General features: G+C 37.3%; 1 protein-coding gene across 3 annotated transcripts in view; it reads right to left on the bottom strand.

Annotated features, from left to right (window-relative positions):
* Fam168a (family with sequence similarity 168 member A) overlaps positions 1-11,724 on the bottom strand; it is a 212,310-nt gene that overhangs the window by 110,018 nt on the left and 90,568 nt on the right. The window lies entirely within an intron of this gene.

The following is an 11,724-nucleotide window of genomic DNA, read 5'->3' as shown; positions in this document are numbered from 1 at the left end:
AAAGAAAGAAAGAAAGAAAGAAAGAAAGAAAGAAAGAAAGAAAGAAAGAAAGAAAGAAAGAAAGAAAAAAGAAAAGCAAGCAAGCAAGCAGTCATAGGTTTTTCCATAATTCCATTAGTATGATACACAAGAAAACTCAGTTTTTATAGTAGCTGTTTGTTTACACTGTCTGCCAAGTGTAATCAGACATTAGATTTTTGCATTTTACAGTTCTGTATAATAACGTTTCATTTAAGAAAATATTTCAGTTTAAAGATGAAATGGAGAAGAACTCTGACTTCTAGGAATCTGCCAGAGAAAATCTCAATATGTGAAAAGCTTCCACAGTTAACAGAAAGATCATTTCATGCAAAAATTCAACAACTAGCTTTTGTGACAGCCTGTAAATGAAATGTGCACCTACCTAAAAAAAAATGTCACATTTCAACACCACAGCATTTAGTCCATTAAAAAAACTTTTCTAAAATTTTTTTTTTTCTTATCTAAGCAAAAGACAACAAAATAGTTCTAAAAAAATTTTTTTAGAGGGAACTTCCCTAAATATAGAATCCAATTACTCATTAAACCACATAATTACAGGACTTGGGATTTACTATGTGCCAACTCCCTGCCCTTAAAAGAGGTTACCTTATAGTGGGAACACATTGTGTGTAAGATTGACTATAAAACAAGTGCTCTATTAAAACACCATAGTTGAAACTGAAAGAGGATGTCATTTTTCTCGGGGGACGAAACAAGAAGTACATAGTACTTTTAGGTTATAGGGAGGACACAAGAGTTAACAATTACCACATTGAAGATAAGAAAAAGATTTAAGTGATTTGTTCAAGGTCCGACAGATTCCAAATCTAATGTCTACTTCATAACATCATGCTATAGGAATAAACTATCAGATGAATGAACAAACAAATGAATGAGGAATGTGCTAGACCCGCAATCAGGCCTTGTTCTGTCAGAGTTGAATTTGCTACCAATCCTTCCTTAGTAATGGACAGAATCTTCTGGTTCTAAATTTATCCTGCCTTCATGTACCATGTCATACTGATATTCACTTCACTGTTTACTTCACATCCTACCTTTTTTTTTTTTTTTTTTTTTTTTAGATAAGGCCTCATTATGTTGCCTAAAGTGGCCCTAGCCAGGGAGATGGTTCAGTAGAACAAGCACTTGCCTGGCAAGCACTAGGGCCTGAGTTCAATCCCAGGTTTCACACACACACAAAAAAAAAAAACACTAACAATCAAAAAAACCAAAAACTAAAGTGGCCCTAAACTCCCAATTCTCCTGCCTCACCCTCATAAGTAGCTATGATTATGCTTGTACCACTACATCACTTAAGACACATGTTTTTAAAACTAGCATCCTACCTCAGCCTCTTGTTTTCATGGTTATATACTTGGCCTAACCATTACTAATAACTGCGACCTTCTATAATCTTTTTTTTTTTTTTTTTTGGCGGAACCAGGGATTGAACTCAGGTCCTTGCACTTGCCAGAAAAGCACTTATTCCACTGAGCCATCTCCCCTGCCCCTATAATCTTTTTTTTAATTTAGAATTTTTTTAAAAGAGTACAAAATAGTATTAAAACAGAAAAATTATAAGTAATATAATATTTCACTTAATAAAGTAATATGAATTTCACAGTATTTGTTGTAATGCATAGTGTTGTCTTCCAACCAGTTATTCATATTAGCAGATATAAGCATGCAAAATTGGAAGAAAAAAATAGAAATATATAAGAAATTAAAGATACAATCTTTTTTTCTTTTCTTTTCTTTTTTTTTTTTTTGCATAGCTGGGTGTCAAATCTAGGGCTTCACACATGCTAGACAAACATTCTACTACTTAAAGATACCTAGTCTCCTTCTACAATCTTAATTCCAACTATCTCATTCTGTGATCATCTATTGTTCTAGTTTACTCAAACATTCAACCTACCAGAACATTCCACCTACATTTCATTGTCTACCACCTTCCTCACATCCTCACATTCTAATTGTGGATATCTTAAATTCCTTGGAGAGGTGGTGGTGGTGGTGGTGGTGGTGGTGGTGGTGGTGGTATTGGGGATTGAACCAAGGGTCTCTGACTGAGCTACATCCCCAGTCCTTACCATTTTTCATTGAGACTATATCACTAAGTTGCCCAGATTAGGTTCAAATTTGTAATCTTGTCTTAGCCTCCCAGAGTGTTGAGATTATAGACATGTGCTACCACACCTACAATTTGTATAAATGCTCCTTTTCCTCTTATCACTTATATTAATACATTTTGATTACACCACAATCCTGCTTAATTCAATTCATCATTACTCACTGCCTACACTGAAGGAGGAAAACAAAACTATGCTGAATAAAGTTAAACTTTAAACTCTTGATTACTATTTTCCTGTGAGCTCTTAATGCTACCTAACAATCATTTTATAGTGACCTGTTCTCTATATTCCACTTCTAGACTATTTTCAGGTTTTCTCTGCTTGTAATCTCACTCTCAACCAGTGTTTTGTTTCTCAGCAGAACTTTCATAAGATTCCACCACATTTACCTACCAAACCGAATTTATATCTAAAAACTCTTAGTTTTTCTTCTATTATCATGGATGAAGAGCCATGTCCAAAACTCCAGTGACATGCGTAATTTCATCTGGTTACCAAATGAAGGGCACTATTTAGTTACTTCCCCCTTTCAAGCACTGACCAGAACTTCACTTCTCTGCAGGATTATTTATATTAACTATCTTACCTATGTCAGATAAGAATACCTAAGATTAATTAAAATTTTTTCTCTTAATTTTTAAAAATGTATTTAGTACATTGAAAAAATTAAGTCTACAGGGTCTCACTAATGTAGACTACAGGGTCTACATTAAAAAATTAGCATATTAGGTTTACAGGGTCTCACTACAGATTGGACTCACAGTGATCTTCCTGTTGTCAGCCTCCCAAGCACTGGGATTACAGGTGGGTGCCACCAGACCCAGTCTCAGTCTCCATCTCACTGTGTCCAGGGTTGGGGCCAGCATGTCACACTGAATCAAACCCAGTGCCTGCACCTGGCTAAGAAGGCGTTTTAGTCTGCTGAGTTATCTGGTCTTAATTCTAACATGCCAGCTGCCACTTTGTTTCTCCTTCCCTTCAGAGCAAAGTTCCCAATGCTATTTTATATTTGTTTTTCCTCATTTTTCTAGATAAATGTTTTACTACTGAACTATATGTTCTCAGCCCATTTTCTCTTTTTTTTTTTTTTTTTAAAAAAAAAAAAAGCTTTTCTCTCTTCTTTTAAATATATTCTTCACTTGGCTTCCAGATATTACACTCACCTGGGTTTGGTATGTGCATTTTGTTTTTCTCCCTATCATTTGGCAGCTCCTTCTCAATTTCGCAATTATCCAGGTTCATGTCTTGGGTCTCTTCTCTGCTTCCACATAGTCTCAAAGTCACCTGACCTCATCTCATGAAAAATACTATCTACATTTTTATATTTATGACCTATTATATGTAATAGATCTACAAACATTTCCTATTCAAAAACAGTATATTCTGAAACATTTGCTAACAATTTATATTAGATACTTTAATGAGTCATGGTTTTGTTTTTTTTTTTTTTTTAATTTTAGGGAAGGGGCTACAGGGTGTTCAGGGCCTCACTACTAGATCAGACTTGTAGTGACCCACCTGTTTACAACCTCCCAAGAGCTGGGATTACAGGCACGCACCACCACACCCAGTCTCAATTGCTGTCTCAGCAGGCCCCAGGGACGGAGCTGGCACGGCAGGCTCTGGGATTGAACCCCGGCCCCTGCGCCTGCTTGCAGGAGCTTTAATCTGCTGAGTTATTTGGCCAGCCCTATATTTTTAAGTAGACAAACCAATGTGATAGTCAGGGAGACAGTTCAATGGTATGAGCGACTGCCTGGCAAGCACAAGGTTCCTGAGTTCAATCCCTGGTAGTAAAAAAAAAAAAAAAAAAAGAAAGAAAGAAAAGAAAAGAAAAACCAAAGTGAAATCTGAAGTCTATTTCTTTAGTTTAATAAATTCTAACTCTATGCTTTCATTTGCATCGCTCAAAATTCTGATGTTATCCATTGACTTCTGTTATCTCATTCCTCACAACCAGTCCATTCATCATTTTACTGTTCTACCTCTACCTCTAAAATATATTCAGAGTGTGGTGGCATATGTCTGGAAGCCTAGCACTTGGGACTCTGAGGCAGGAAGATTTCAGTGAATTCAAGGCCAACCTGGGCTACACAGTGAGTTCAAAGCCTGGCTAAACTATGTAATGAGAAACCAGTCATAGTGGCACATGTCTAATTCCAGAGCTGGGGAGGCTGAGACAAGAGGATTACTACAAGCCTGAGCTACATAGCAAGACCCTGTACCAAATATATAAATAAATAAATGATTTTTAAAAACTACACAGTGAGACACTGTCCTAATCAGTCAATCTCCAGAATGTAATAAATTCTCACTATTTTTACATCTACCATCTTAATCTAAACCACCAACATTATTCTTACCAGGAATGATGTAGGAGTCTCCTAATTGGTCTTCCTGGTTTTTGCTTTTACCACTTCTCTATTTTCAATACAGCAATCTATGAAAACATGAAGTTGGATCAGATCACTTCTCTGATCAAAATTCTCATTCACTGCCTGCCCACTTCACTAAATGGAAACACCAAGTCATTACCAGAACCTAGAAAAACCAACAAAATCTGCTCGCATGTCAACCTTCTGACTTTTATTATTCTCCTCCTCAATCATTTCATTTAGACCATTCTGCCCTCCTGCTGTTCCTTGAACCACATAAGGACTAGCCTCGGGGTTCTGGTACTTGTTCCCTCTGCCTAGAATGCTTTTCCAGGTCACTCTCATTTCAGTTCTTAACTATGTCACCTTTTTCAGGAAGGGTTCCCACGGCTCCCTGTCTAAAAGTTCAATCTTCACCTCCAAAACTATAATTTTTCCTTATCTTTCTCCTTTCTCACTTAATGATCATACTTAATTTTTTATCTTGTTAATTATGTCTATCACTGAAACATAAGCCCCATACTAATAGGAATTTCTCCAGGTCTGATAGCACTTAGCTGTCATCCCAGCATTCTGGAAGGCTGTGGCAGGAGAATTTAAGTTTGAGCTCAGCCTGAACAATTTAGCAAAATCCCATTTCAAAATAAAAAAAGTCTGGAAGGTAGCTGGGAAGGTCCTAGGTTTAATACCCGATACAGTCTCTCTCTCTGTCTCTGTCTCTTTGTCTATGTCTCGCTCTCTGTTACACACATGTGCACGTGCGCGCGCACACACACACACACATTTTGATGTTTTGTTTACAATTTATCTCACTAGAACAGTACTCAAAACATAGCAGATAACTTCACAGGGTCTTCTATGACTTGGATGACATATAGATCATGGATAATGAAAGTTTCAATCAGTCATATTAGATGCTAACCTTACTTGGTCTCACTAATACTATTATAATTACTCTTCATAATAATCCTGAGCCTTCAGGGACAAACTATGGACAAATAACACACACACACACACACACACACACACACACACAGGCACACAGATGTGAGACAGAGAGAGCTGGGAAGGAGGGAGACTAGGGTCTAATAGGAGGTAAGAAAATGACCCCTGGAGAGAGAAGATCTAACAGAAAAAAAGACATGATGGGATTTATCATTCCAATGTGAAACAGATTTAATATTGGCCATACAAGGTACAGTAGAAGGTCACATGCACATACAGCCCTCATAATCAAAATGTCCTCATAAAACTTAATTTTTTAAAAATGTCCTCTTGTGGCTTCTATTTCATTCTGTGAAACACAATTCTCCCCAGTAGACTGAGAGTTCCTAGGAGATTGTCCTTTCATTTCTGAACACTACCCTTTCTCTACCTCATAAGCAAAGCATAGATATTTTACCCACCTATTCTCTCAGTGAAGATATCATAGAAAGATCTTCACAAAGCACAGCAGGTCCCCCAACTGAATGTGTTAGTCAGCAAGTCTATTACATATTCCTCAATTCTTTTTCCACCCACTCCCTTATTCTTTTGTGTTCATACTTGCCTGACCAATTAGTATGTAAAGTCTTTTCAGAGGGTAAAGGCCATGTCTGAGTTTTTTTCCATTCCTCCAGCATGCTATTAAATTTAAAATGCTAGCAGTCAAAGAAATAAAGAGCAAGCCTTCTAAATTTCTACAGCCTTCAAAAAAACAAAACAAACAAACAACAAGGGAATCAGGGTTCGGATTAGCCTCTACTCTACAAGTGAGAAAAGCAGTCTGCCCAGACTTTAGCCTAACTCCTCAAAGTGCAAGTCCAGGCTTTTTTCTATCATTTCACAAAGTTCACTATACTTCTTAGAGTCAAGAGATGACTGAGGCAAGAAAAAATGACCAAGACTGACAAAAAGACTGTCATGTATTATAAAATAATCAATAGTATAAATGATACATCATGAAAAAATAAGCAAACATGACATATCAGAGCCATTCACTTGGTTTAAAATAAGCTCACATTTAATGGCACTCTGTATATTCCTTATGTAAACCATTCATAGAAGGCATAAAAGATATACCATTTGTCCTTACGGAACTGATAGTCTAGTAATGAATGAAATGAAATCCAACACTCAAGAGCTTAAAATCCAGCAGCTGACAAAAGGAAACATTATGTGCCCACTGACAGATACACAGTTGAAGAAAATGTGGTACTGCACAAAATGGAGTTCTACTCTGCCATAAAGATAAACTTGACTCATTTATAACCTTGAGGCCATAATATTAAGTGAAATAAATCACACAGCTTAAACATCACATAGCTTCTCTTATATGAGAAACCCAAAATATAAATAAAGAGTAAAATAAGTAATAGAAAATAGATCTTTCTGAAATGAGAGGATCAAGAGATAGAGGGAGCAGGGAAGGAAAGGGAGGGAAAGGAAAGGAAAAAGGAATTAGGATATATTATGCACATGCACTAACTCCACACAAGGAATGTAAATAATATGTAAAACAAATATGTATCAATAAAAAACTTATAGTTTAAAGTGATACACAAAAGGCAAAATAATAACAGCTAAATGAATTTTAAGGTAATTTGCATAACTACCTCTTCAGTATCACAGGAGCTCAGATAGAGGAGAAAAGGTTCCCTATGGCTATGTATATGCAGTTTTTAGCTTTTTTGTTTTGGCTTAGTTTTTGTTTCTTGGTACTGGGAATAGGAATCAGGACCTTGTACTTGCCAGGTAGGTGCTGCGCTGCTGAGTTATATCCAGCCTGTTTCAGGTATTTTTTTAAAAGATTTTGTTTGTTTATTTAAGGAGGAACATAATTTATCTAAAAACTGTGGCAGAATTGAAGAAGAAAATAAGAGTCCAGGCATGGTGGCATACAGCCTGTAATCCCAGCATTTGGGGCACCTGAGAGGCAGAAGCAGGAGGATCTCAGTGAGTTGGAGACCAGCTCCATGGTGAGTTCAAGCCCAGCCTGAACTGTATAGCAAGACCCTGTCTCAAAACAAAAGAGGAGGGGGAGAAGAAAGACAGGAGGAGAGAAGGAGGAGGAGGAGGAGGAGGAAGAGGAGAGGGAGGAGAAAATAGAGGGAAAGACAATAGAGGGAAAGACAACAGAACCAAAGACAGGACAAAAGGCTCAAACACCACCTCTTACATGATGTTCTGCAGATCCAGCTAGAACTAATCACCATCCTCTTTTTGAAACATACTCAGCAATAGTTTCATTCTAAGAACACCTTAAATTGAAGACCTAACTTTTTATGTCATTGCTTCTCTCCTAGAACTCTGAAACTAGAAGCTATTATTATTATTATTATTATTATTATTATTATTTTAAATTTTATTTGTGTGTGTGTGTGTGTGTGTGGGCAGCTCAGCCCACCAGGGGGCAGGGCTGGCTGGCATGTGGTGCTGGGGGATTGAACCGCAGTCCCTGTGCTTTACTAAGCTTGTTCTAAGTAGGTGCTTTAGACCACTGAGCCATCTCACCAGCCCCAGCGGCTATTATTAATTTGAGCTCCCCCTGGATAAGTTAAGAGTCAAGCATTCCATGAGTAACTATTTGATTAATTTAAAAGAATGTCAGAGTTCAGCAGGGTCTCAAAGATCATTTAACTCAAGTTCTTCATTTTGTAACCAAGAAAACAGACCAAATGATTCACTCAAAGTCACAGAGCAAATCAGTGACAGATTAGAAGTAGAACTCAGGCTTCCAGATTCAGCCAGAAAAGTGACAGCGCTAGTCCTCTTCTACCCAAAACACACGAAATAGCAAGCGTTTACTGGCTAGTTCAAAGATTACTGGGGACCCCTGCAGTGGGAGATCTAAGGCCCTGAATCAAGAGCTGCTACATTCCAGACACTCTGAAAACCAGCCACGCGCTTTGTCACAGGACCATCTTTATTTGAGGCACAGCCTCAGAACACTATCCTGCACACCAACACTAATAACATGTTCACTTCACCACTATTCACAGTAGCCAAAAGTAGAAACAATCTAAACATTGCTGATAGATAAAGAGATTGTGTAAACACACACTCTCTCTCCCTAGGAATATTGATCAGCCTTTAAAAAGAAGAAAATCTAAACTGGGTGTGGTGGCACACACTTGTAATCCCAGCACTTGGGAGACTGAGGCAGGAGGATCCCTTTGAGTTTGAGACCAACATGGGCTACAAAGTGAGTTCAAGGCCATCCTGAACTATACAGTGAAATCCTGTCTCAAAAAAAAAAATAATAATAATAATAATAAGGGCCAGCAAGATAGCTCAGCAGACTAAGATCCTGTTTTGGCAAGCGCAGGGACCCAGGTTCAATCCCTGGTCCTACATGCCATGCCGGCCCTGCCCCTGGGGTGTGCAGAGCTGGCAACAGAGTCTGGGTGTGGTGGCACAAGTCCAAGCTGTGTAGTGACAACCTGTACCAACCACATAAAATTAAAAAAATTAAAAGTAGAAGAAGGAGGAAGAGGGGTAGGAGGAGAAGAACAAGAACAAGAGAGGAGGAGGAAAAAATAATCTGGTGTGCCAGTAACCCAATTGCTGGGAAAGCTGAGGTAGGAGGATGGTAGCTAAGGCCAGTGTGGGTAATTTAGCAAGACCCTGTATCAGTAGTAACAACAACAACAATAAAAATATAGCTGGGGGATATACCTCAGTGGTAGGCAGTTTGTCTATTGATGTCTATTCCTTTCTGCAATGAAACAAAACCAACATATAAGCCTCCCTTTCTGACCCTGAGATTGACAGAATTAGTATGACTGACTATACAATCTGGATTAATGGGTAAATTGAAGGACTTAAAGGTACTTCCTCACTTGCCCACTTCTACATAAACTGTTAGGTACTACTTGAGAAGCCATTCTATGCCAAGCCCTCCATGTTAACTACAGGCTGTACATAGAAAACAGTCATTGACCAAGACCAACAAATCTCAAACACCAGGAAAGAGGAGTAAATTATATCAGAAATAGAGGATATTCCTTTTTCTGTTGAGGGAATGTGCACTGTGAGGAAACTATGATCAGAAGCTTCAGTTTTATCTACTGAATGTATTTTAATCTAACCTATGTACCCAACATAGAAATAAGGAGGAAACAAAACCAAACTCTGTATCTTCATTTTATCTTCAAAGAAGTCAGTGGTTTTTAGTAGAAAAGTTAGGAAATAAGGCAGGGGCAAAAACATAAATTTATATAAACAAGATGGTTAAGGCAATGGTCCTAAGAATCTCCATCAGGTTTTCGAAAAATAGCAGTTAATGGGTAGAATTCTCACCCTGATCAACTCTATATGCTAATATCTGTGAACTAAGCAACTACACTCAGGATAGCAATGTGTAACACTAAAACCATGCTTGAAATACCTATTATTTTGGTCTTCTAAATGCACACTGCTTTTAATGTCATATCAATTATTGCTATACTCTCTTTAAAGTAAATGTTTATTTTTTAAAAAGGTAATTAAATAAAAAACAAGAGACAAGAAAAAAAAATGTCAGGATTGTCCTGCAACAATGTTATATATGGTTTGATTTATAAATTTTTGCATAAAAATGTGTAACTTTTTTTTCACATTCTTAGGGATTTAAAGTCTTGAATATCTGTGGTTGTTGGACAATACCAGTTCCATGTTATGTCTAAGGCATTTGATATTCAGACAGATAGTAATGTTAAACTCAACTGTCTCTGTTGCAGGATAATTAAGTTTCTCTTCTGGATGCTTAACAACTAAAGTTTGCAGATCAAAAATTAGAGAAAAAGAAGGGCTACAGGATAATCAATATTTTGTCCCTAGCCCTTCAAGGTCAGTGAGGATGCAGGACATAAGAGAACCTGTGCTGTGACATCCTGTAACACAGTGGTGTCCCAAATTTTCTGTTCAAGGAGATTATGGGGCCACAGAGGAAAGTGATCGACGATGTAGAGTGTGCCTAAGGAGAGTCACCTAGAGAGAAAAAATTCTCTCCGACTTTCATAGAGAGCAAATTGGTCAAGCAATGGCCATGACTCATCCAGAAGCCTGACACTAACAAAAGATCTACAAGGTGCTGTACATGGTTTCAGGGTAAATCCGGAGGGGATTTGACTGACCTTGTCAGACACAAAAGTTACATTTTTAGTTATATAGGTCTTGCTTTAACTTGGTCTTAACCATCCAACAGAAAAGTATAACCACGAGGTATAAAAAGTAATGCCATAGTAATATTCTGAGCTGTAAAAGGCTCAAGTCAGTAACTTCTGACAATTGCCAGTTCTACTATTATGGACTATTGGATTATATTGGGCTATTTTGTTGAATTCAAGTACCTACACTATTTGAACTGGCACCAAGTATGAAAAGAAATGGAACACCCATCTCTGACAAAACAAAACAAAAAAGGGGGGATATAAATGAAGGACCATTTTGTAGTGGGAAAAAAAAAAATATATATATAGGATAGATATACAGCTACTTTCTCTTAGTTCAATGAAAAGAAAGATCTGTACTAATATTGTTTAGACAAGATATCATGTCTGCATCTTGTACTCTGAAAAATTACTAGGAAGACAACAATATGCAATGTATTAATTATTGTAACTGTCCTACTAACCTGTTTTGAAACTGTCTCATTGCTATTTCTTTCTCACTAAAATTAATTTTAAAAGTTTTTTTAAAATGTCAGCGATTTTTAAATACTTTCAAAATATTTCTCTGTTTTGTTGTTGTTGCCTTTTTGTTCTGTTTTGTTGGTTTTTTTTTGAGACAAGGTCTTATTTTGTAGTTTAGGCTGGCCCTGAACTCTATATCTAGAATAGGTTGGCCTTGAACTTGAGGCAATTCTCCTGCCTCAGCCTTCTGAGTGCTGGGATTATAGACATGCACTCGGCTCTTCTATGTCTACGAAATCCTTGTGAAAATACTAGCAGTCTACTCCAGAAAATCATCAGTGTCACTAACAGCAGCAGATTGCAGTCCTCCTATACAATTTACTATTAAAAAAGTCACTTCAGTCTTCTGGCTCTGATTTCCTGAACAGTCAGCAGAGAGGAGACTTCTAAGTTCCCCATCCTTAGCACACTATAATGAAATACTACCCTTACATCTTCCAATTTACACCTCAAATTCATTCATACAATAGATATTACTGACTACTAACTGCTAGGCACTAAAGACACAAATATACTACATGATAAATTTATGAGAAGTTT

The sequence above is a fragment of the Octodon degus genome, unplaced genomic scaffold, assembly GCF_000260255.1.
Source record: "Octodon degus isolate 3935 unplaced genomic scaffold, OctDeg1.0 scaffold00146, whole genome shotgun sequence".
NCBI lineage: Eukaryota > Metazoa > Chordata > Mammalia > Rodentia > Octodontidae > Octodon > Octodon degus.
The sequence above is the reverse complement of the archived record's forward strand: the minus strand, read 5'-3'. Positions and strand labels throughout refer to the sequence as shown.